Source organism: Macrotis lagotis, chromosome 1 (assembly GCF_037893015.1).
Source record: "Macrotis lagotis isolate mMagLag1 chromosome 1, bilby.v1.9.chrom.fasta, whole genome shotgun sequence".
In the NCBI taxonomy this organism is placed as follows: Eukaryota; Metazoa; Chordata; class Mammalia; order Peramelemorphia; family Peramelidae; genus Macrotis; species Macrotis lagotis.
In genome coordinates this window covers 153021060-153047056 of record NC_133658.1, presented here as the reverse complement: position 1 = coordinate 153047056, position 25997 = coordinate 153021060, and the positions used below count along the sequence as shown (strand labels likewise).

General features: G+C 37.6%; 1 long non-coding RNA gene across 1 annotated transcript; it reads left to right on the top strand.

Moving 5' to 3' along the window:
* Positions 1–4736: 4736 nt before the first annotated feature.
* On the top strand, positions 4737–21346 carry LOC141504271 (uncharacterized). The gene is made up of 3 exons (XR_012473263.1): positions 4737–4848; positions 6591–6731; positions 20493–21346. It is a non-coding gene; the product is annotated as an uncharacterized LOC141504271 (long non-coding RNA).
* The last annotated feature ends 4651 nt before the right edge of the window (positions 21347–25997 follow it).

Below are 25997 nucleotides of genomic sequence, written 5' to 3'. Positions count from 1 at the left end.
ATCTTTTAATCAAAAGGATCATGAGTTAGTGTGGAATAATTGCTGTCCGTTGTACCTACACAGCCTAGTTTATCAGCAAAAGCTTTCCAAAGTGCAAGCTAACAGTCTGGTGCTGGGTTGTTGTCCAAGGTGCTGAATCACTGCAGTCTGAGGTTTGTTCATGGAAGATTGAATTTAGAAGCACAAGATCATATATTTCTGAGCTGTAAGAGACCTTAAAGGCCATCTTATCCAACTCCCTTCATTTTACAGATAAGAAAACTAAGGCTCAGAAAGGTTAATTGACTTTTCTGAGGTTACACAGCTAGTAGATATCCATGCAGGAATTGAACCAAATCTTCTATTTCAACATTTATTAAGCATTTAGTATGTGTAAGGGGCTAGGAACTCAAAAATGAAATAAGACAATTTTATGTGATAGTTGCTGGTCCTGATGACAGAAATATTCTCCATTTCAAGCAGTAAATTTTTCAGTGGCAAATGCTCCTGGATTATTTGTTTTGCTTTTACCTTCAAATGCCAATCAGACTCTCTGGTTTATTCTGGTTTAGTCCTAGGGGATCTGGACCACTCTGGTGCCATTTATGTCCATAAGAGAGAATGGTTGAGTTCAAAGATTAATCAATAATCAAATTATTTTGAAAATGTAGATGCCACGGGCAGCTAGGTGGCGTAGTGGATAATGCACCGGCCCTGGAGTCAGGAGTACTGGGTTCAAATCTGATCTCAGACACTTAATAATTACCTAGCTGCGTGGCCTTGGGCAAGCCACTTAACCCCATTTGCCTTGCAAAAAAAAAACCTAAAAAAAATGTAGATGCCATTTATCCTAGCCTCAAACTGAAACAGGAGTAATAGAGTTTAATAGAAAGAATATTCAATTTGGAATCAAAAGACATATAGTTGAATCTCAAATCTTTTATTTACTGTGTGGCCTTTGGCCAATAAATACTTTTCTGTGCCTCAGTGTCCTTATCTATAAAATGAGTTGGGGGGGGGAGAGTAGATGACCTCCAATTCTAACTCTACAAGACTATGAACAATCTAGGAAAACTAGCCTCTGTTTAAAGGTAAATTTTAGCAGGAAATATGCTACTTTTGGTTACAACTCAGTTCTTAGACAACTAAATTTTGGAAAATTCTTCCTAATATAGAGACAAATATACTTTGCTATAATTTTTACTCATAATGGTTTGGCCTTTGGTATCACAAAACTTAGTTTCCTTTCACAAGATAGCCCTTCAAATAACTTAGAATAAAAAAAATCACAAATGCCATTTTTTTCAGTTTTTCCAAGGCAAATGGGGTTAAGTGGCTTGCCCAAGGCCACGCAGCTAAGTAATTATTAAGTGTATGAGGCCGGATTTGAATTCAGGTACTCCTGACTCCAGGGCTGGTGCTCTATCCACTTCACCACCTAGCTGCCCCAACAAATGCCATTTTTAACTCCCAATTCCTCCCCACTTCATCTCCCCCAAAGTATAAAAAGGAGTTTGGTGTTGTTATTATTGTCTAAATAAATTCTTTGCCACAGTTTCAACTGTTCTCCTGATCAACATCTGGATATAGAAAAAAACTTTTCTAATGTACTCCTAAAATATGGTACAAAGATATTCTAGGCATGTTCTGACTAACAGACTATGGTGGGAAAACACCATTCTCTAGACACTTTGCTTATTAAGAATACTAAATTCACATGAACTTTTCTAGCATCCACATTACTGCTGACTCATATTGAGTTTAGAGGTTACTAAAATTCCTGTTTTATTTTTAATAAGAACTACTGTCTAGTCATATCTTCTCTACATTTATTGTGTACTTGTTCAGTCAATTTTTTAAATCTAAGTTCAGGGCTTTATATTTACCTTTTCTAAATTTTATTTTACTCAGTTTTATTCATTGTTCCAACCTACTGAGTTCTTTCCCCTTCTATCTCCCCTAGTCTTATGGCATACATTAATTACAAGGTCATAAGATTTAAAACTCAAAGAAATATTAGTAATCATCTAATCTCATGCCCTTCTACAGAAATTGCTCAGAAAACTAAAAATATTCTTTCCCAGAACCCAATAAGAAAGCAAGGATTTGAATCTAATTCCTCTGTCTCCCAATCCAGTGTTCTTTCCTACTATACCATGCTGTCACCTATCATATGACACAGCTTCTCTTTTTTTTATCCAAAGCACTGATTAAAAAACCCCAAACGCAACAATATTGTAATGAGTCAGAAATTTAAGGGTAGCATCTACCACAAGAGAACTCCAGGTTGACATTAATATATTAGTCAACACTCTTTGAATGAGGTCAATCAAATGAATCCACCTAATTCCAATATTATCAAAATGACATCTTTCCCTCTTGTCCACATGAAAATATGACAGTCTCTGTCAAATTCCTTCCAGGAAATACAAGTATATTAAGTCTGTGAAATTTCTCTGACCTACTAGTCAAATAACATAGTCAAAAAAAGGAAATCAGATTAAACTGTCATGATTTATGGGATATTATGGAATCCATACTGGCTCAGAGTGATCAGTGATCATCATTTCCCTTTAATACTTTTAAAATATGTTCCAGAATTTTTCCAAGGGTCAAGTTAAGGTTAATTCACCAATTTATATATATATATATATATATATATATATATATATATATATATATATATTTCATGAATTATCTTTTTCCCATTTCTAAGTATTGATTTGTTTGAGATCTATCCAAGAAGATCATAGTTATCTGATTTATCAAAGTCAGACCAATTTCTCAGATTAATTCCAGAATCTACTCCAATTTTGGAGGTATTAGAAATGATCCAAGGTCAGGTGAGGATTTTGAGAACCCTTATGGACCAAAATGAACTCCTTCAAGTCTATTCAAACAATGCCTATAATTCTAAACTTGGGTTAAAACTAAACCAAATATTTTCTCCCTAGCAGACCCTGGTAAGTTTCAAGACCTCGTGGTATATTTATCTGTCTTCTTGTCCATCTTTGTCTCACTTTCTCTCTTATATTTCTCCATATTATTCCTATCAGAGGATTATCTTCCTACAATTGCCATTTCACTTCTGACTACATATCCAGTCTCCAAGAACTTCAAATAAATAGCCTTTCAAAGAGCAAGAAGTTTGTTATAATAAGCAAAATACTGTCTCAGAAACCAAAACTACAAAATTCAATTCTCAACCTGTTCAGATCCTATTTCTGTTCTTTTAGCTTCCTTGTTGGTAAGCCAAGGGTTAAAAGTTGATGTCATAAGGCAGCCATGTGATAGGTGCAGTGAGGAACAGAAAATTATGCAGGGGCCTTACCTAGAGAACTCCATGATCTAAACACTGAGAGGTCTGAGCTCTTCAGAGAAATGTGATCTATTAATAGTAAGATGATGGTATCCCTATGATATGGTTGTTGTTCAGTTGTCATTTACTTTGAGATAAGGCAATAAGGCATCCAGATAATAAGGGTTACCAAATTAAAGAAATATAACTAAATAGAGATAGACAAGCAAACCAACAGATCTCTAGAAGCTATGAACTAGAATTGGAAGCAGCAGCAAGCAAAATAATATAAAACTTCCACAATCCTAGTTCTCTGACATTTTATACCAAAACAAGCAAAGATACTATTGAAGGACTATGTCAGAGCTGCTCACAGGCACTGGCCAATCGATAAGGTCTTTCTGGAAGAAGCCTATGTAGGAGATCTTTTTGGTGGGGGCTGGGCAGCATGTCTGATAAAGGATGTCCAAGAATTGTAGTTTGGAACCAGAACCAAGGAATCCATACCATGGAGGAGATAGTTGTAACCTAAATGATGTTGGGGGTGGGGGAAAGAGGGGAAGGTGTTATTATATCCATTCAGGAGTATCCAGAGGTGGAGAAAACAGGAGCAGAAACAAAATTAAAAAAAAAAATACAGGTGACTTAGTCACAACAGAATTCAGGATTCAGTCTCTGGAAATGCCAGTGGCCTAATTTGTATGCCCAGCATTTAGTCTTCTTTGGGTGTTCTTCTATGTAAGCACCCTCTCTATCTCTGCAGGCAGGTGCTCCCTGCAATCCTCAGAGCATGCCAGCAATAGAGCTCAGAAGTCTAACAATCCCTGGGTCACATTTTCTACTTGTCCTTTGTAGCCATTGCCCAGACTCAGGAGGCCAGATGTGCTCATCTTAATTATTTTTCACAAAGTATGTTTTTTTGTGGCTGGTGGGGATCTCTAGGGTCTATCTTCCAACTAAAAAGAATAAGCCTATAAGTCTTAAAGGGGATATACTGCAACAAAGTGAAATTTACTGAAACCTATTTATCACCAAGAACTGGGATCTAGTAATAAGAATATGAGGGAGGACTCTGGGGTTAAGCTCTGAATCATTATGTGACTTTAGAGAAGTCACATGGGCTTCTTTGACCTTCTAGTCAAACGAGTGAGCCATTGAAGCTGTATATTCAGTGTATTGAAAGATGGATGGCCATCTTTAGCAAAGCATGTACAAAATATGTTACTATAGCGTAGGTGATGAGGAAGGTGAGACATCTTCAAGGGCACATTCTTTAGTGCCCTTGGAGAAGCATGGTCAAATGAAAGGAGGATCCCATTGACCTCAGCCCTGACACCCCAACTGACTTCACTAACTAGTTCTGACCTTCCAGCTAAATTATGACAACATACAAAATAGATGCAATAGCAAAGTAACAGGATATGTCACAATTTCCCAGTGACCTTGTATCTTTCATTTTTCCTGTTTAAAAAATCTAAATCTGAGCTTCTTCTCTAGATGGAGAGCAGAAAATCTAGGGAGAGAGGGAAGGAGAGCAAGCTGGACGGAAATGGGGATGAGATTATGAAAATGTATGTGTATGTGTATGTATGTATAAGTGTGTGGGCATATGTGTGTGCATGTATGTGTGTAAGGATGTGTGCTTGTATGGATATGTGCGTGTATGTATGTGTGCGTGTGTGTGTGTGTGTCTGTAGTGGCTAAAATGGAAAGGGGGGGAAGGGATCCTTGCTATTTTAAGGACAAGCTTCAGTAGTAAAGTAATCTCCTGAGTGATGTTGCTTTCTGGCTCTGTGCCCCCAAGTCCAGAAGAAACTGTGGTGCTTTCAATTCCAGTCACATTGAATGCTTCTTACCAATCTATCCATCTTAATCAGCACCTACCACTGTAGCCAGGCAGGAGGGGAGGGAGGAAGAGGCCGGGAGGGCAGTGGGGAGAGGTGACGTCACAGAAGGAAGGAAGCAGAGTGGGGGCCTGGAAAGGTGGTGCAATGGGGGTTGGGAGAGGGAGGTGGAATGAGGCCTCAGCTAGCTCCCTTGCCTCTGCTCCATTAGCTAGGAGTGAATGCTTCCCTCCCACACTGTTTTCTCTACCAGAAGGTAAGGAAAAAAGGACAGCCAGCACCAGAGCCTTGGGTTGGCCAGGGATGGACATACTGCAGTGTTCAGTGGTCCATGAAGCTGTCACACGAGCAGCTGAAGCTCTTTGTGCAAAGGCAGAGAACAATCTCAAAGAAGGACTCTCTGAGCTCTTCTTGTCTCCATCACCCTTCCTCTTGAGCCCCACTGCATTTCCCAGCCCAGCCCCCAGCCAAACCACCTCCCTACTCTGTTTTATCCCTTTGACTGCAGTCTACTTAGCCCTTCACTATTTGGGTAGCCAGATGTTCCCCAAAAGTCCATGCCATCCATGAAGGATCTGCAGGTGGGACAAATCCTGTTAAAATAATCTCAAACAAATCCCACTCACTGTCACATCTTTTTTGATTCCTGTTTTGGTCTGGACATTTATAGGTAACAGTCACAATTGGGTAAGGTGAGCCTAGAACTAGTTACTGAGCTGATTTCAATCCAGCAAATAGAACTTTCTGGGAGAGAAAATGGAGTGAGCTATTTTATGAGGTAATGAGCTTCCTGTCACTGGAGGAGAAGCAGGACAATGATTTGTCAAGAATGTTAGAGAAGGAATTCATGCTTCAGAGAGTTGAACCAGATGACCTCCAAGGTCATTCCAGCATAGAAACCTAAGATCGTGTTTTTGCTTTTACTTTCCAACTCATCCATCATCTTTTGGTAATGGTTTAGCATTATTCTCTAACTCTCTCTCTCTCTCTCTCTCTCTCTCTCTCTCTCTCTCTCCATATATATATATATACATATATATATATATATACATACATATATACACACATACATACATATATAACCATACATACATATGGATATATATACATATATATGTTTATATGTATATTTTCTTTGTGCAAAAGTAGAGAACAGTCTGAAGGAAGGGCTCTCTGAGCTCCTCTTTCATCAAATGAATAAGCTTCTGGAGTCTTCCCTTGATATCTTCCAATTAAAATAGAGCAAAAAAAAGTACTCTTTTTGTACTCAAATCGTCCTCTCACCACCTCCACTCTCAAATATATAGAAATGAGTATAAATCCTTTCCCATCTCCAGAGTAAGAGCTGCAACCTCCTAAGGAGCCTATGAAAATAAAAGGTTATTATGCTATAAAATACTTCAGCACAAACTACTCTGCCCTTCACAATAACATATTCTTTCCTCTTTCATTGCTTTTCCCAATCATAGGATGTAAGATCTTTGAAAGCTCATTGAGATCAACTAATCCAATGGCCCCATTTTAAACATGAAGAAGGAGAGGACTAGAGAAGAGAAGTGACTGGTCCAAAGTCACTGGTGATGATCAGTAAATCTATCATCTAGTATACAGTAAGTATTGTCTATTCACCAGGCAATGAGCATATGAAGACAAAAATAGATCCTACTTCCAAGATACTTACTTACAATCTATCAGGGGAAACAATATGAACATTTAAAATTATACACAAATATATGCAAGAGAAAATACAAAGAACTTTAAGGAGGGGCTCAGGAAACACTCCCTATAGAATTGTACTTAAATTGACTTGAAGGATATATATGGGATGCTAAGATGATGATGTGAAGATGTTTGTCCTTCATTCTCAAAGAAGACCATGACATCAGGGAGGTTATGTCATGTCAAGCACATGAATTGGATTTGAGTGAGGGGCTCCTGTGTTAAGAACACAGCCTCACTTTCTCCTCCAGAGCCATCTGGGTCCAGGGGCCAGAAATGAATCAGGACAACTAGAGATGACAATCAGAATTAAGTGCCTTGTCCAAGGTTGTATAGCTGGTAAGTGTCAAGTGTCTGAGTCTGAATTCAAACCATGTTCCTGACTGCAAGGCCAGTGCTCTATTCACTATACCACCTAGCTGCCCCCAAGGGATGCTAAGAGATGAAAATGAGGAGGAACTATGGGAAATAGCCAGTGCAAAGGCCTGAAGATGGGATTGGGGTCAGGTGTAAGGAATAGCAAGAAAGGCAGTTTACCTGGAATATAGAATATAAAAATGGCAATAATGTAGAATGAGACTACAAAGATGGGTTGCAGTCAGGTGGTAAAGGACTATAAGAGTCAAATACAGCTAAAGATCGATGTCCTCTCTATATGATTCGAGGAGCAATCAGGATCCACTGGATTTTATAGAGTCTAGGAGAATGTTAAGACCGACATCTGAGGACAGAAAGAAGAAAACAAGCCTTATTTAAGCTCCTACTATATGTCAAACATAGGGCTATGTACTTTACAAATATGATCTCATTTGATCCCTAACCTGAAGTAAATGCTGTTATTATCATTCCCATTTTTACAGTTGAGAAAATTGAAGCAGCCAGATTAATTGACTGAGGATGACACAGTAAGTGTCTGAGCAGATGTGAACTCAAGTCTTCTTGCAACATTATTCTATCCATTCCATCACTTAGCACCCTCTAAAGGAAACAATTAGATGATGGATTGGAATGGGAAGAGACTTAAGTTAAGGAGACTAATGAATGGTGTTGCAATTCAGGCAAGAGGTGAAGAGAACTGACCATCACCAAGAGGTGGTGACTCTGTGAGTAGTGAAAAGAGGGCAAAGGTGAGAAATGTCATGGAAATAGACATTTACCCATGGGTAAATGTGGGTAGGAGTTGGTTAAGGATACTAAAGAATTGAAGGTAATTCTGAAATTGTTCCAGAAGATTGGGAGGATGGTGGTGCTTTTGACAGAACTAGGACAATTCAGAAGAGAAATGGGTTTTGGGAAAAAATGAGCTCTGTTTTGAACATGTTGATTTGAGATATTTAAAAGATCCAGATTGAAATGTCAATATGTAGTTAGTGATGTGACTGAAGCTTAGGAAAGACTGGGACTATATAAAAGAGATTTTGGAATTAAATGAATAGAAATGAGAATTAAGTGACTAAGAAAGGATGATGGCCAAATGAGAGAATATAAAAGAAGATAAAGACATCCAGAAGAGAGATTTAGGATTTCAACCACAGTTAAAGGTTATGATATGAAGGATAATCAGTCAAAGAAGACTAAGAAGGACTGGTCATAGAGCTGGGAAGAGAACAGAGAGAGTAATATCATAAAAACCCAAAGAAGAGAATATCCTTGAAGAGGTAGTCAACAGTGTCAAATGTTCAGAGAGGTCAAGAAAGATGATAACAGAAAAAAAGATCAGATTTCGCAATTAAAAGAGCAATAGTAAAAGATCAATGACAAATTTAACAAAGAGTCATTCCCCTCAATGATCAGTTTATGAAGGACATAAACACTTTTCAAAAGAAGAAATGTAAATTAGCAATTACCATGTGAAAAATTTGCTCCAAATCACTATTTTTATTAGTTATAAAGCATAGAGACATTTTAATCTTTTTCAATCCAAATGCTCTCCCTAGAAAACTTAGTAGGATTTCTGTGTCAAAGGGGATGTATAGTTTAATAACTCCAAGCATAGTTCCAAATTCCTTTCCAGAATTATTAGACTAGTTCACAGATCCACCAATAATGCATTAGTGTGCCTATTTTCCCATTTCCCTTCCAGGATTTGTTATTTTCTGGTTTTGTCACCTTAGTCAATCTGACATATGTGTAATTGTTTCTCAAAATTGTTTAAATTTGCATTTCTCTGTTTATTAGTAATTTTGGACCATTGTACTGACCTCATTCTTGGATGCCTGTGAAACCTGGACAATTTACCAGTACCATGCCAGGAAATTGAATTGCTTCCATTGGAATTATCTCAGGATGATTCTAAAGATCACCTGACAAGAGGGACTGGACCCTGAGGTCCTTTCACAATTTAAATTGCTAAGCAGACAAATTCTACTGCAAAGAGTGCAACTCCAGTGAGCTGGCTACATTGCCAAATGAACATTTACCTAAAAGAATTTTATGGAGAACTCACACAAGACAGGTACTCACATGGTTCAAAAGAAGCAATAAAAGGATATTCTCACTTAAGAACTTTGAAATCAATTGTGTGATAAGGGTAACACTAGCAAAAGTCTATCCATCATGTTATGCCTACATCAAAGAATGCACCATGCTCTAAGTGAATGCAAGATTGCATGAGATGAGCAAATTTAGAGACATCACTCCAAATATTCTTATGGGCAATTTGTGCCTAACCTAATGGTAGATCTTTCTGAGATATTGGTCTGATCAGCCATAGCTGGACACACTGTACCTTGAATTCAACATGGTGATATCATTTTGGCCCTCTTGAGGAACAAAGGACAACAATCTAAAAATTCAGTTTATTAACTATTGTTAATTTTTTATTTTAAGGATTTCTATTTTAGGTTTTTATTGGGTTTTTAGAAACTGAAATCTAAGAATATGTTGTTTACAAGAAACATACTTGAAATAGAAAGATACACACAGAGCAGAATCTATTATACATCAGAAATTTTTAAAAAGACAGGGTTATCAATTATGATCTCAAACAAAAGTAAAGTAAAAATAGGCCCAATTAAAAGAGATTAAAACTACATTTTATTAGGTTTTTAATTTTTTTTATTTTTATAGTTGGATACCCATATTGCTGATCTGTTTTTTCTTTTATTGATGTCTTTAGAGACATTAATTTTCCCTTAAGTAGTATGGCTCCATTCTCCAGATTTTAGTATATTGCTTAATGTTGTCATTATCCTTGATGAAATTATAGACCATTTCTTTGATTTATCCTTTAACTTGGCCATTCTTTAAATTTAGGTTTAGTTTCCAATTAATTTTTACCTATGCTTTAAAGGTCCTATATTGAAAGTAATTTCTTATGGTCCCCAAAAGGATGAATTTAGCATGTCTACTTTTCTGCATTTGTTTGGGAGGTTTTTACACCCTAATATATGGCTACTCTTTGTAATGGTACCATGCACAGCCTAGAAACAAGTAAACTCATTTCTATTCCTATTTAATAATATACAGAGATCTATCATATTTAACTTTTCTAAAAATTCTGTTCATCTCCTTTTTTCTTATTTATGATTAGATTTATCCAGGTCTGAGAAGGGATAAATTGAGGTCCTCCATCAATATAATTTTACTGTCTTTTACTTCCTGCAACTCATTTAACTTCCCTTTAAAAATTTGGATACTACATCATTTGATGAATATATATTTAATATTGATATTAATTCATTGTCTATGCTACTTTTTAGCAAAATGTAGTTTTTAATCTCTTTTAATTGGGCCTATTTTTACTTTAGTTTTGTTTGAGATCATAATTGCTAACCCTGTCTTTTTAAAAATTTCTGATGTATAATAGATTCTGCTCTGTGTGTATCTTTCTATTTCAAGTATGTTTCTTGTAAACAACATATTCTTGGATTTCAGTTTCTAATCCATTCTGCTATTCTCTGCCATTTTAGGGGAGAGTTCATCCTATTTGTAGGAATGATTATTATTTGCATACTGTGAATTTCCTTTTATATTATTCTTTATTTTATCCTTCTCTTTTTAATCCTGTCCTTCTCAAGAGTCTATTTCTGACCACTGCCTCCTTTAGTCTACCCTCCCTCTTCCTCTCCTCCACCCAGTCCTTTTCTTTCCAAATTACTTCCTTGCTAGGTAAGATGAATTTCTGTTCCCAAATCTAGGTATGTGTATTCTTTTCTTCTAGAACCAGTTTAGATAAGAGTGAGTTTCTAGTGTGTCCCCTCTCCCCACTGTGTGAACTCTTCTTCACACATCTCATTTATCAGTGGTGGGATTCAAATAAAGTAACAACCAGTTCTCTGCCCCAATGATCATTTTAAGTATACAAAAAGATATACCAAAAGGGATTTTAATATTACATGCAAGTACTCAAATAAGAACAATAAAAGAGGTACACAGAACTGGATTATGTTATATTATTCACAGTAAGCAAATGTATCATTATGGAATGAAAACACCCATGTGACCACAGCAGTCAATGTTGGAACATATGTAGAACCAAAATTCATTCTACCTATTCGAACTTTTTTCTTCAACTTCCATTGCTTCTGAAATGGGTGATAAGATTACCCTTAAAAATCTATATTTCTTTTGATTCATTGTGTCCCAGCTTCCTATTGGTTTTACCTTTCAGGAAAAACCAGAGCATTCATAATATCTTGGGATATTATGTTATAATACAAAGCGGAATGACAGCTTGTCACCCGTTGGTGTTTTAGCACTTTTTCTTTTTACATTATATGTTTGTTTACTGAAGTAACAAAACCAAGGGAATTGAAATGAAGCATTTTATCAAAAGTATAATGAGTTTTAAGAAATGAATAAATAATTATTACAAGCATAGTTCTGTCAATTTTTTTTCACCTATGGATGGAATGAACATTACTGTGGGCACTTAGAAAATGGTGTTGCATAGATGAATGTTAAAAATAAGTAGGGAGGGACGGCTAGGTGGTGCAGTGGATACAGCACCGACCCTGGAGTCAGGAGGACCTGAGTTCAAATCCAGCCTCAGACACTTAATAATTACCTAGCTGTGTGGCCTTGGGCAAGCCATTTCACCCCATTGCCTTGCAAAAAAAAAATCTATTTCCTTAATTCATCTTAGAATTCCTGTTGGGACTGTGACAAATTTGCATTTTTTTTTTCCTCTAAGGCTTTGTTTGCAGGTGTTTTCAAGTCATTGTCTTCTGTGTTTTTGACTTGAGTTTCCCTATCAAAATACTGGCTCTTTATGGTTGAGTTAGGATTTTTTTTAGGTTTTTTCAAGGCAATGGGGTGAAGTGGCTTGCCCAAGGCCACACAGCTAGGTAATTATTAAGTGTCTGAGGCTGGATTTGAACTCAGGTCCTCCTCACTCCAGGGCTGGTGCTCTATCCATTGAGTCACCTAGCCACCCCTGGTTGAGTTAGTTTTAAAAAAAAGTTTTGTTCAGTTATCTAGCCTGCTTCTTTACATTGAATTTTATGTAATATTTGGGCTCAGATCACTTCTTGGGGGCAGGTGAGGACTGAGCTTTTGTCCTTTTATGTCTTTCTATTGTTTTCACAGCTCAGTTTGGAGAACCTACAAATTTTCAGTGAGTTCAAATTGTATGATATAGGGAGAGGTCCATTCATTGCCCTCCTGCTCTGGGATATTCAATTTTCTGACTCAGGAGTAGGCTTATTCAAATGTTATGAATGTTAGTTTAGTGAGAGGTCATACAGGTTAATAATAGTAACCCTTTGACCTTGGCCTCTTGTCCTGCTTATTCTACTGCAGGCTTCTGTGCTATGCTAAAGGTTGGAACTGGATTGCTGCTTCATTCCTGGGCTCAAAGCCATGCAGCTAAGTTTTTGGACCTTGTTCCTTGCTCCATATGCAGTTTGGATTCTATTTGCTTGTGTCTGCTCCTCTCTCCCCTGGAACTATTACTTAGACTTGGGTAATAGGCAACAGAACTTTCCACTGGCATTGGTTCCTGACTCAGTGCTGGGATCTTTCTGTGCCCTGATATTCCTTATCCTGATGTTCATTATGCTTCCTCCTGGCCCCTGCACATTGGAAAGCTCCCTATGATGCAACTGTGGTGTTGCTAGGTATCTACAAACCTCTCTAAGGATCTTCATAAGTTGCCCTGAACTAGAAAAATGACTCACATTGACTTTTTTCCCTTAAATTTTCAATCAGAATTCTGACTGGTGCATTTTCTACATTTTGGTGGAGAGAGTATGCTAGGTGAGCTGGGCAAAAATACTGCCTCTCACTCCATCATCTTGACTCCCTCTCCCAATCACTTTTAATGAAAAATGAATAGTTATACAACTCTGAGGGACTCCTCCACTAACCATGCACTCAAAAATGGGAGGTGGGGATGACAAAGATAGGAAGATCATAAGTATACCAAAATATTTGTGATAGCATTTTTTGCACTTCCATTGTGAAATGGTTGAATAAACTGTGGTTTAAGAGTGTAACAAAATAGTATTATTCTAAGACTCAATACTATTATTCTAATAATCACTTCAGAGAAACATGGGAAGGCATAAGGTGATGTCAAGGTAAGGGGAAATAATAAAACCAGAAGAACAATGTACACAATGCCTACAGAGATGGAAATGAAAATAATATCAAGCAGATTAGAAACAATCTCAAGTGTTCCAGAGCACTGATGATAACATATACTACTCTCCTTTCCTAGACTATGGCTATAGATTGTTGCATATACTATCAGTTGGTCTTCACTATCATCCTATAAGTGAGCTAAGCCTTGAAGGAAATTCAGGAATCTGAAAGATAATGATGATGAAAAAATGCCATTGCTGATAAGAGAGATATATAGTGTTCTGTGCACGTTATAGAAGTGGAAGATAAAGTACTGAGTTTCAGAACATTTCAGTTCTAGAATGTACAGAATAAAGATGGGAATCATGAGAAATAAGTCTAGAAATGTAATTTAGAATCATTTTGCAGGATCTTAAATATTAAGCTAAAAATTGTATTTTAGAGATAGTAAAGAACCTATAAAGATCTCTGAATATGGGTGTGACATGATCAGACCTGATCCTTAATAAAATTATTTTGGTAGTTGTCTGCCATACAGAATTGAAGAAAGGAGAAATTGGCAGTAGGAGACAATGAACTAGTGCTACTAGTCCAATAGTAACAAGTAACAAAGTCCTGAGTCACAGTTAAGAAAAGAATAAAAAAACCTTGTGGAAGATGAGATAAATTAGAAGAATGGGATGGGAGATATCCTCAAGAGCCCTTATGACTCTATAGTCATCTCTTAAGCAACTAAAATATTTTAGGAATCACAGAAGTCATTGAGTCTCCTCCCAACCTTTATAAGAGGGAGTTCCAAAGTTTGGTGTCTTTCACAATGTCACATAGATCTGAAGAGTTCACATAGGGTGAAGAGTTGAACCTGCATCTTCTGAAATCAGCATAGCATGTATTGAACTTATGTTTTGTTTGTTATTATAATTATTTGTACAAGAATATTATCTGGTGATGTGCTAGAACTAGGTCACATCAGTTCAAGTGGAATATGGAGCTCAGGATATAATATCCAGCTATTAGAATTCAGGGGCCACTAAGTGATATAATAGATAGAATGCAGGGCTTAGAGTCAGGAAGACTCATCTTCCTCAGTTCAAATGTGGCCTCAGACACTTTCTAGCTGTGTGACCCTGAGCAAGACTCTTAACTCTGTTTGCCTCAGTTTCCTCATTCGTCAAATGAGCTGGAGAAGCAGATGGCAAACCTCTCCAGTATCTTTGCTAAGAAAACTCAAAATGGGGTCACAAAAAGTTTGACACAACTAAAAAAGATCTGAATAACAACAAATTGTAATTTTAGTAGGCATTTTTTAAAATTTTTTTTCAAGGTAATGAGGTTAAGTGGCTTGCCCAAGGCCACATGGCTAGGTAATTATTAAATGTCTTTGGCCACATTTGAACTCAGGTACTCCTGACTCCAAGGCTGGTGCTCTATCCACTGTGCCACCTAGCTGCCCTAGAAAATTGTAATTTTAAATCAGCTAAAAGAGTTAGAAGGAACCACAGAGATCTAATCCAAGTTTTTCATTTTATAGATGAGGATACTGAGACTAGAGATTCAAGTGACTTGTCTGAAATGAAACAAAAAGCATCTGGGTTGGGATCTGAATTCAAATCCTCTGACTACAAGCTGACTATCCAGTGCTGCACACTATGTTGGACTGAATGATTAGTCCTACTGACTGGATTCTATTCTAATTTCTACCAGGCACTTAGTACAAGTTTGACTGAATCACCACCCCCCTCCCCAGGACCAGTTTTGTTCTTTTGCTCCCCAGCTGATCTGTGACTTTGAGATTCTTGGAGTAATTCATCCTCCCCAGAGTAGGCATGTGACCTGATGAATCCAATCATTAAATGACCAAGAAGAAAACCTTTAAAAGAGGAAGTTTGATTTTTCCTGTAATGTATTTAAAAGTGAAATCCAGTTAACTTTTCCCAAGTTCCCATGGTGAAGACAAATGAACTAAATTAAATTGATGATTAGTGGTGGTCATAACAATTGATATTATTATTAATAATGCCACCCCTTGGGACCAAAACAACATAAACTCAATGATTTACAATAACTACTTGATTCTAATATTCAATAGCATTTTAGGAGTAGATATACTTAAAGGCAGACAAACCCACCAATCAACACATTTTTTAAACATATTTTAAACATATTTCTTGATCATGCCAAATATGCTTAATTGATTACTTTCTAATATACTTCTCTAATTTCATCATAGATGTAAACACATATCTCTCCAAGAACAGGGTAAGCTAGAGGGGAAGGGCACCACTGTTTCTGTCTGTTTCCCTCAGAGGGCCTGGCACAGCTACAGGAACATAGCAAGCTTCATACTCTTAGAATGAAATGGAATAGAATCTGGAGATAGGGAGAGGAAGCCACATGAGTGGCCCCTAACACCCAGATCTGCAAAGGGCAAACTACTGGCACTTGCTTTAGTATCCCTGACATCCTTTAAGCTCAATCCAGGTGCCATCTTCAACATGAGGCTTTTCCTGATTTCCCTCCAACTCTAGGTGTTAAAAAGCTCTGCCTATTCCTGAAATTGCATCTAGATTATCTTCATATAATGTGCACATGTGTAAACATATATGCATACATGTATGTACATGAATGCACACATATATCTTGTATGAACTAAATATATACCTAATATACCTAATACTCCTCCATTAAGCTTGTGAGCAGGGATTGGAGGAGGCAGGGAGAGGAGGTTGTCGGGTTTTTCTTTTTTTGTATCCCTAGAACATAGTACAATGCCTGATATGTAGTAGATTCTTAAGAAATGCTTATGGGTTATTTATTTGTGTATATAACTTATCCCCCTGGTGTAATGCTAGGCTCTCAAACCCATGAACAATTTTGATTTTGTCTTTATCTCTTCAGTGGCTAATTCAGTAATTTGCACATAATAGACATTTAATAAGTGGTTGATCAATTGAATTGAGTCCATGTAGTGTTCTTCATATGCCCAGGATGCTGCGCTTGGTACTGAAGAGAATTAGGTAATTTCTTGTTGATTATCATATTATGTCCAGGAAAATGTCCAAAAGACTGGTGCCTACAGAGGGAGAGGGGCAGATTTGGACTGGTCACTTTACTTCTTTTCACCACATATTCACCTTTCTGGCTCTGAGGTCCCCCTGTCCTCTTCTAGATGGGGTATGCTCTATGATTCCTCAATCTCAATTACAATTCTTTGCAAATGATTGCAAGAGTTTAGAGATACCCTTCCCAAGCAGATTTCTTTTTTAATGGGGCTATCAAAACCTGAAGCTAAAAGTATGAAGCTCTAATAAAAGGATTTCAGAAATAAGCCAGAAAATGAAAGGGATCAGCGAAGAAATCATCCCATACTCTCCAAATCACAACATATAGGCATACACTTCTGCCTCTGTACTTCTCTTCTACCCAACAATATATGGAATATAGGAGGTCTCATGCACATATATAACTTGACTGTCATTTTGATTCTACTTATTTCTGCAATGACTGTCACGTTTTGGGAACTCTTATCTGGCTCTTCAACTAGACTCATTACCTCTTAGATCTAGAATCATGAGATCTTTTTAAAAGAGCCTTTAATCCTAGGAATCCATCTTGACTTCTTTCCTATCTATCCCTCCTCTCTCTTTTTCACAGTCCTTGAAGAATTCTGTTTCACATTTATTAGTTTTAGTTTTTTTTTTAAAAAAGGATGTAAAGTAAGCTAGTAGGTAGGAGTAGGGAAACAGATTAATACATATCTAGGCTATGGCTATGGCTAGGCCAAAACATATATGGATTAAATAGTTTTGAACCTATAAAGGCTCTGATACTATACTAACTCCTGTTCTCTTGAAGTTGGCAGACCTAGGTCCAAAAGAGAAACTCCACTATTTCTAATTTAGGAAAAATCTTAATTTTTCTGGATCTCAATATCCTCATTCATAGATTGAAAGCTCCATCTTTAGATCCCACAAATAAATGTATATATGCAGTTTTATTACATGTTATCTCTGAGACTAATGATGGTTTCTCTTTTATATTAATAACAAATTACTATTGGAGAGATCCATGATTTTTTCCCTTCCTATTTCCTCATTCTCTTTTAGATCACATCCATACACGAAGAATTAAGGTAATGGAGGAGGAGGAAATAAAATTGGCCTTAATATGATTTTCAATTTTGTTCAGACCCCACCCAGCTGGGGAAGCCTACTGTGTTCTACTCAGGCTTGGATGGGAAGAGTAACACTCTTACTCCCAGATCACTCCCAGATCAGAGCACTGTAGACAAAGGATCTACCACCAACCCTCCCCACTCTCTCTGTCACCTTAGCCCCTTCTCATTAGAATATTCATTCTTCTCATTAATAAACCAGAGTTGATTGCCACTATTGGGAATACCCACTCTTCCCAAGGTATATAAATATCAAGAGGCCATCATGATCCATCTTAGGTTCACAAGAAACAACCAAATGATCATCTTTTTAATAATTATTTACTAGTCATAACTTAAAAATGATTAATTATCCAGAAACTTAATTATCAATTATTATTAATTATCAAGAAACAAGTCTCTTGAATTTTACATTCATCACATCTAGAATTTATCCAGGTATGTGCAAATATTAAGAACTTTTTAGAGTTTTTTCATGTTTCACCAATAAAGGTCTTGATCTGGTAAAAAAACAAATGTTGAATCATTAGAGGTCATGACAAGGAAAGGAAAAAAAACCCCAAGCCCTAGGCCAAGAACTTCCCTCACCTCCCACTGGGGCTTAGATGAAAACTCTTCAATTGTGCAACCTATGTTTCCCTTTTTCCTCCCTCCTTTCTCCTAGGATCACAGATTTAGAGCTGGAAGAGACCTAAGAGGCTACCAAATCTAATCCCTCATTTTATAAATGTGTATCAGTTAACTAGTGGGCTTAGGGTCACACTGCTAGTAAATTTCTGATGAAGGATTCAAACTCAGGTCATCTTGGCTTCAATTTTAGTTTGCTATTCACTTTGCAGCCTAGCTGCCCTCTTACCAAATACAGAGTTGGATAGTTTGGGAATTTAAAATCCAGGACTGAATAGCTAGCTTTGGTAATAGTTCCCATGGACAGACCACCTCCCCATCCTGACCTTCAATTATGTAATGGAATGATGTTGTCAGCTATGTTCTGTTCATTCCTTGGAGTTTTTATGGAAAGCTCTATATACACCCTGAAGCAAGAGCCTCAATTAATTAAGACAAATTAATCCCCTTGACTTCTTTGCTGAGACTGTTGGATTCATAGACTTTTGGAGATAATGGTACCATGAAGTTCTCACTTCCACAGGAAAAGAGATAGAAGACCTTGCCCAACCTCCCAGGAATGGCAGGAAGCCTCTCTACAAACTTCCCCTATTGTAAAACTATTACTCAGTACTTCAAAAATATCCCAGAAATCTTTTGCTTAAAGTCATATGTTTGCTTTTTCTTTGGTGGCAAAGAATTGGAAATTAAGGGTTATTTTATCAATGGGGGAATGGCTAAACAAATTATGGCACAAGAATGAAGTGGAATACTACTGTGTTATAAGAAATGGTGTAAAGGATAATTTCAAAAAAGCCTGGAAAGAATTGTATGAACTGATTTAGAGTAAAGTAAACAGAACCACAAGAACAATATGTACAAAGAATATTATAATAAAAAAGAAAGAAAAAAGGGAGAGAGGGAAGGAGAAAGGGAAAAGGAACAAAGAATGGAAAGAAACTAGGAAGAAAAGAAAAAGGAAGAAGAAACAAAAGAAATGAAGGAAAGAAGAAAAAAAGAAACAAAGGAAAAAAAATTAAGAAAAACTTTCTAAGTCTTAAGTACTCAGATCAATGTAGTGACCAATCATGAATCCAGAAAACCCAGGATGGTCATGCAAGAATGATGGATTTAAGGGGCAGCTAGGTGGCGTAGTGGATAAAGCACCAGCCCTTGGAGTCAGGAGTACCTGGGTTCAAATCTGGTCTCAGGCACTTAATAATTACCTAGTTGTGTGGCCTTGAGCAAACCACTTAACCCCGTTTGCCTTGCAAAAACCTAAAAGAAAAAAAGAATGATGGATTTAGAGTGAAAGAAAGCCATCAAGATTTTGTAGACATGTCAAGGGAGGAAGTTGCTTTTCCTGACTACACATGTTTGCAACAGAGATTTTTTTTTTTTCTTTCTCAAAGGGTGAGGGAAGGTTGGGAGGGACAGACAGAAGGGAGAAAAAGCAGATCAGATTTTAATTGATTGAAAAAAATTTTATTTAAAAAATAAAAACCAAATTATGTTCTCTGCTGACCTTTCTGACCCCAAAGAACTCAGAAAGGAACCTAAGACTCCCTATGTTTCAAAAAGGAGGAGCTATGGTAAAGCAGAAAATACCTTGGCCTAGAATCAGAAGATCAAGATTACATTCTCAGTCATATAGCTGTGTTACTTGAAACAAGTCTCTTCCCCTTCTTTGGATCTCAGATTCTTCATCTGTAAATATAAAATAAGGGGGTGAAACAAAATGAGTTTCCCTTATGGAGGATGGATTGAGTGCTAAGCATAGTGATGGACATTTTGGGAAGGTTCCCCCAAAAAAGGGCACTTTAAGAATTTACAATATGTTTGGGAAGACAGAACAGTGCATGAAATTATTTGGCAACAATTATTAAGCAATGTCTCCTCAGGCAGACAATTACCAACTCTTACATTTCTATAGTGATTTTCCATTATCTCATATTATCTCATTTGATCCTAACAATATCCCTGTCAAGGAGGTTGGGAACATATCATTACTTACATTCCATATGGGGGAGTGGACACTATGACCTCTGTATGTCCCTCTTTGCTCAAGAAATCTATGTGTGTTTGTGTAGACAAAGATGCTTCTCATCCATCACCCTGACAGTAATAATTGGGTCCTACTGGATGTTTGATGCCTGAGATCTAATATTCATTTGAGCTTCTTCTCTGCTTGCCCTTGCACTGCTGAAGAAAGAACCATGTCTTGAATCAAGAACAGGATTCAAATGCAGACTCTGACACTTATTATTTGATTTTGTCTCAGTTTCCTCATCCTTTTCCTTATCTCATATCTTGGTCTTAATCACCCTTTTTGTCTCCTCTCTCTCAGGTTCTCATAATAAATTACATGGCCAAATAAATTTACCCAGGACCACAGGAAAGAAGGAAAAGATCAAGAAAGCCACAAAATTAAAAAGGGCCAGGAAGCAATCTTTCCTTAGCTTCCTGTTTATCTATTTGCCCAGGACACAGAGTAGGAGAGTATAAAGATCAGAAGAGGGAGAAACTGCAGCAATTTCTGTCATCAGAATAGACTTGGACAGAAAAGGGAAATAAATGAAGAGTTTGAAAAAGAGATCATCAACCTGGAACCAAGGTATGGCACAGGAGTGATGGAGGACACCAAGAATCCAAACAGCTGAGCAACTACTAGTTTCTTGACTCCCCATTCAAATGGGGAAGGAACTAACAAGTGGAAGTCATATTCTGGATCTTATCATAGTTAATAAAATGTGAGAAAATGGTTGCTGGGGATGGAAAGGAAACCTGGGAGTGAGGGTAGAGGTGGGGGAGTGGTCCCAATGAGAAGAATCAGGAACCAATGAAGATTACAAAGAGTAAAATTTAGACTTGGTTTCATTATCAGGGGAAAATTCCTAAAGATGCACCCAAAAGAAGATTGTATCTTCTAGAGAAATCTTATTCAGGTTCCCCCTTCTTGAGCTTCTTCAAGAAGAGTCTGGATGACTACTTTTTTATATTAGAGATTCCTTTCATTTATAGGATGGAAGAGCTAATAATAACACATACACACATATCCCTGAGGTAGGTGTTATTGTTATCCCTACTTTAGACAGGAGGAAACTGAGGCTGAAAAAGTGCCTAGGGCCACAGAGTTATTAATACACATCTGAGGCAGAATTGGTAGCTGGGTCCTCTTGCTTCTAAGTCCAGCATCCTGTCAATCCACTGGGGCAACTAGCTTTTATATATGGCTACTGAGCTATGTTTCCAGCCCTCACATTCTGTGATCCTGTGATGCTGTACTTTTGTAATTTTTTCACCTCCCTCTAGTTCATTTCATCTCTCCCTGTTCCCCCACATACACATAAATCACACTATAGTCACCAACCTGGTAATATCTTTGGCCCTGTATTCATCCAGCCTTCAACTGCCTTCCCTGGTAACTCATCTCTAAGTACATTAACAGCTCATTAACTACGACAAACTAATATATTTTCTCCCAGGGCTGTGCTGCTTCTAATCAATGGCTGTAATAAATGCAATTCCATTCTAATAATACTTTGAACTTCCAGGGTATTTTTCATCTGTTGCCTGGGTTATTTCCCACAACCCCTTAGATGAGGGAGAGAAGGAAGCTCAGTCTTATGAGGCAATAGGGTCTAGCAGAGAAGTTTTCAGACTAGTCTATGAAGAGCAAGTCTGGAGACACCTATGCCATTGCTGGAACATAAAGCTAATAGACTATCCATTAATCCTATATTCATATTTGTAGTTTTGTCACTAGTTCACATCATGTATTTTGGCTCCTGCTTCCATTTCCTAGAAGTTAGGGGTTAAAACTAGGGACAATAACAGAGGAGTATTTAATAAATGCTTTTCCTGATAAGGCCTAGATGTGGCACCACCATTCCCTGGCTACCAATTGCCAGGCACTGGTGTCAACTGCCTGCTTGATCCTCTACCTGCCATCTTCTGTGTGATGGATTGTTGGGGAGAATAGAAAATGATTTTTAACCTCTTTTATGCATTCATCATATGATTTTTGTTTTACAATTATTTGGGCATATTCAATGGTAAATTCCATGAAGACACAGACTGCTTCATACCTATACTGTGTCTTTATCCCAGTGTCTTACATGTTGCATCAGCCTGATGGATGATGAATTTTAATTTGAAGACAAGAGGTTCAAAGGGATTATAATTCAATGGAAAGAATGTTGACTCTGGAGTCACTGCACCTGGGTTCAGCTCCTACCCATAATACTTCCTTGTAATTTGGGGCAAATTCTTTCATCTGGATAGGCTTCCATTTCTTTCATCTATAAAATGAAAGAGTGGAGGAAATGACCCCTGAGGTCTCCCCTAGTTTTAGGATTGTGATCCTAAGGCCAAAGCTCAATTGTAAATCCAGTGGAGGTGACCAAGTTGGGTCCAAATAAAGAGAATAAAGACATGTATCTAAAAGTCAATTAACTCTGCCTTGCCTCTCAGCCATTGATCTTAAAAACTAGGGAGAGAGATTTCATGTGAAAGGGTTGGTGATTATTCCTTACTCTACATGGGAGTCTGCTTTCTAAGAGAATTGAACTACCTTGGGGGGGGGGGGGGGAAGTGACCCTATCTGTCAACCAAAGTTGATCAAATGAGCTCAAATCCATCAAAAGTTATTTGATAAGAATTCACCTTTTCTCCCCCTTTCCAAATACTCTTTCACTTATTCAAAAGACAAGTGTAACAGTCCAGAAGGGATTTGTTAGGCTCTCTAGATCCATAATAACCAGAGTGTTTAAAGGTCCCCAAATGCACATTTAGACAATCCACATTTTCTAAGAGCCTGTAAATACTCGGGGACTGGGTCAGCATTTTTAAAGGTCCTTAAATAGCTCATCTACATAATCCATATTTTCAGAGCCCCTAAGCATGTATCTTACGTACATAATCTCCATCTTTATTAGGAGGAAGAAAAGGCTCCAAAGGAGAATATCAGCTCTTCTCTCCTCTTCTGGGAAAATTGATTCTTTAAAAAAAAAAGTGACCACATTAACAGATAAAGACACACTAAAGCAGCCACAAAAGGAAAATATTTAAAAGGAGGCTGTTAACCTGTTTAGGACTTCAAATGTACTTTCCTTGAAGGCAAGAAAATCCCCCGCGGCTTTCCCCAGAACACTAATTATAGCCTGGCTACTGCAAACTCTTCAATTAAGGTCGCAGCACTCCTTTCCTACCGGGTTAACTCTCTCTCTTCGAAATCTCTCAGAACTTTCTACCCAAAAATGTCCTTTTAGGCATCAACTTCTATGTTTGTTCCCAGCTCAAAGGTGTTTTCTGAGGAGAGGGAGAGGCAAGAAATTGGTTCTCATTTGCAAAACAGAAATTGAAGTCTCAGAATTCAAGACCTGGAAGCATCCTTCAGAGATCATTTAGACAGACCAGTGACAATTCTACTGCTTCTTAGCTTGTGGGGATATCAATAGTGTGCCTTTCTCCCTCTCTTACTGTCTTTTTTCTACTTCCCTCTTTCCTCTGTTTCTCCATTTCTCCTCTCTCTCTCTCTCTCTCTCTCTCTCTCTCTCTCTCTCTCTCTCTCTCTCTCTCTCTCCCCCATACTAGCTCACATACAGTATAATTATAGGTGGCTGAAATTATGTACCATAATCTCCAGGATTAAGAGTTTCAAGGCTTCTGACATACACTAGCAATGTCAAGTCATTTTCCTCTTCAGTGTCTCAGGTACCTCTCTAAGCATATAGCAAGTTAAGGAGGACCTGCAATCTGCATCAGTGGAAGTGGTTTCCACAGTAGGAGTTCTCTGCACTGGAGAAAGAGATGGCCCTGGTTTTCAGGAAAGTTTGTAAATGCATCAGATGGACACTAGGTCTATTTTTTGGAAGATGACATTAATTACTTCTGTTACCAAGTCATTAAAAGCTATCAGAAGTCATCTAGTCTACCCCATACCTGTCCAAGAAACCCTTCGACAACATTCTTTACAAGTGGTCATCTAACCTCTGTTTGGACACCTCAAAGATGGACAACTCCCTCCCATAGAAGTCCATTTCACTCACATTTAACCACTGAAGCAGTCTTTCTTTTCTTCCAACCTAAATCTTCTTCTCAATAAATTCTGAAATTCTGATCTCTGGAGCCTAGAAGAATAAGTCTAGCCTTTCTTCCCCATGACTACACATGACATTGTCAACAGCTCTGATGTCCCTTCATCTCCCCTCCTCTCCAAGTCTTTTCTTGGAGAGAGAGACACAGATTCACATTGGCCTGGGATTGCTAGTTACCATTACTAAAATCCCCTGATTGATCCACTGCGTAGAGGTAGGTGACCCTTGGTTCACACAGGCTATGCCAGTGGATGGGAAAGTCTGGCAGATTCTATCAAGCTGGAAAGTAAGTATGCCATGTGTCTTTCATCTAAAAAAAGTCCAGCCAGCTAAATGTAGTGAGGCTCATTAACAGAAGGCTGACCACCAGGGAATGAATTATTTTGGCCACAATAACTCAGGAATCTAATCCAATCTAATCCAATTCAATAAACATTGATTAAGCATCTACTATACATACACACACACACACACACACACACACACACACATATATATATATTATATATATATATATATATATATATATATATATATATATATATGGCACTGTAGGAGGTAATGGGATACAAAATTACAAAATATTCCCTACTTTTAAAGATCTTAGTCTGATGAGGAGAAATTATCATTATACAAATAATTTAAATGACAGGGAGAGGGAGATAGGTACAAAGAAGGGATCCAGGAAAAGCACATTGTGAAAATTTCAAAGGAAGGGAATGGTAAGGGAATCATGGAGGAGGTAGCAATTGGCTTTGGACTTCCAGAGGTAGAGATGGGAGTGGTAAGTCCTTATCAGATATGGAGGGCAATGTGAGCAGAGCACAGAAATCCAAAAGGATGCTGAGTACTACAATTTGGCTATAGTGTAAAGTAGATAAAAAATAGCAATTAAAGGCAAGGTTGGAAAGATGAGTCAAGCCTTTTATGGGCCTTGAATGCCACAATAAAGAGAACTAAGTAATAAGGTACTATGTAGGATTCAGCATCTCTGTTGGTGAAGGGAATGCCTACACCAATGAAATCCCAGACTCTTGATATATTAGTTGATATAATATAGTACAGTGGTTAAAATACTGGGTGGGCCTAGAGTCAGGAAGTCTCATCTTCCTGAATTCAAATCTGACCTCAACCACCAACTGTGAGACCCTGGGTAAATCACTTCAGCCTGTTTGCCTCAGTTTCCTCATCTAAAACAATTAGCTAGAGAAGAAAATTTCAAGCTACTTTAGTATATTTGCCAAGAAAACTCCAAATGTGGACACAAAAAAACAGACATGACTGAACAACAAAATGTAGTTGAAGTCCATGACTTTCCTCTGCAATTAGGGCTATAGACTGTCAACAAAAATCAGATCTTACTCACTTTGGTCTCTCCTGACTCCTCTGAGTCCTAACCCAGCCCAATGCTCATGAATAGGAGGTGTCAGAGCACTTGATTTTCAAATTAACCATGCTGGGGTTGAGGAACAAATGAATTGGGGATGAAGGGGGTGGAGTGGGGGAGAAGAGTACAAGAAGGATTTGAGATGGACAAAAAAAAATTTGTTACTTCCAATGTCAAATGCCCCAAAGTAAGGAAGTTCCTCTAGGAGTCTCATCTAATTCCATTATGAAAAAAAAATCCATTATTTCTCAAATATTTCATTATTTCAGCAAAAAAGGCTAAGCACCAGAGTTATGACTAAGCAGGAGATTACTTGCTCCAGGCCCTCCAATTCTCCAGCCTTTTTGTGAGAAAGGACTATTTCCTA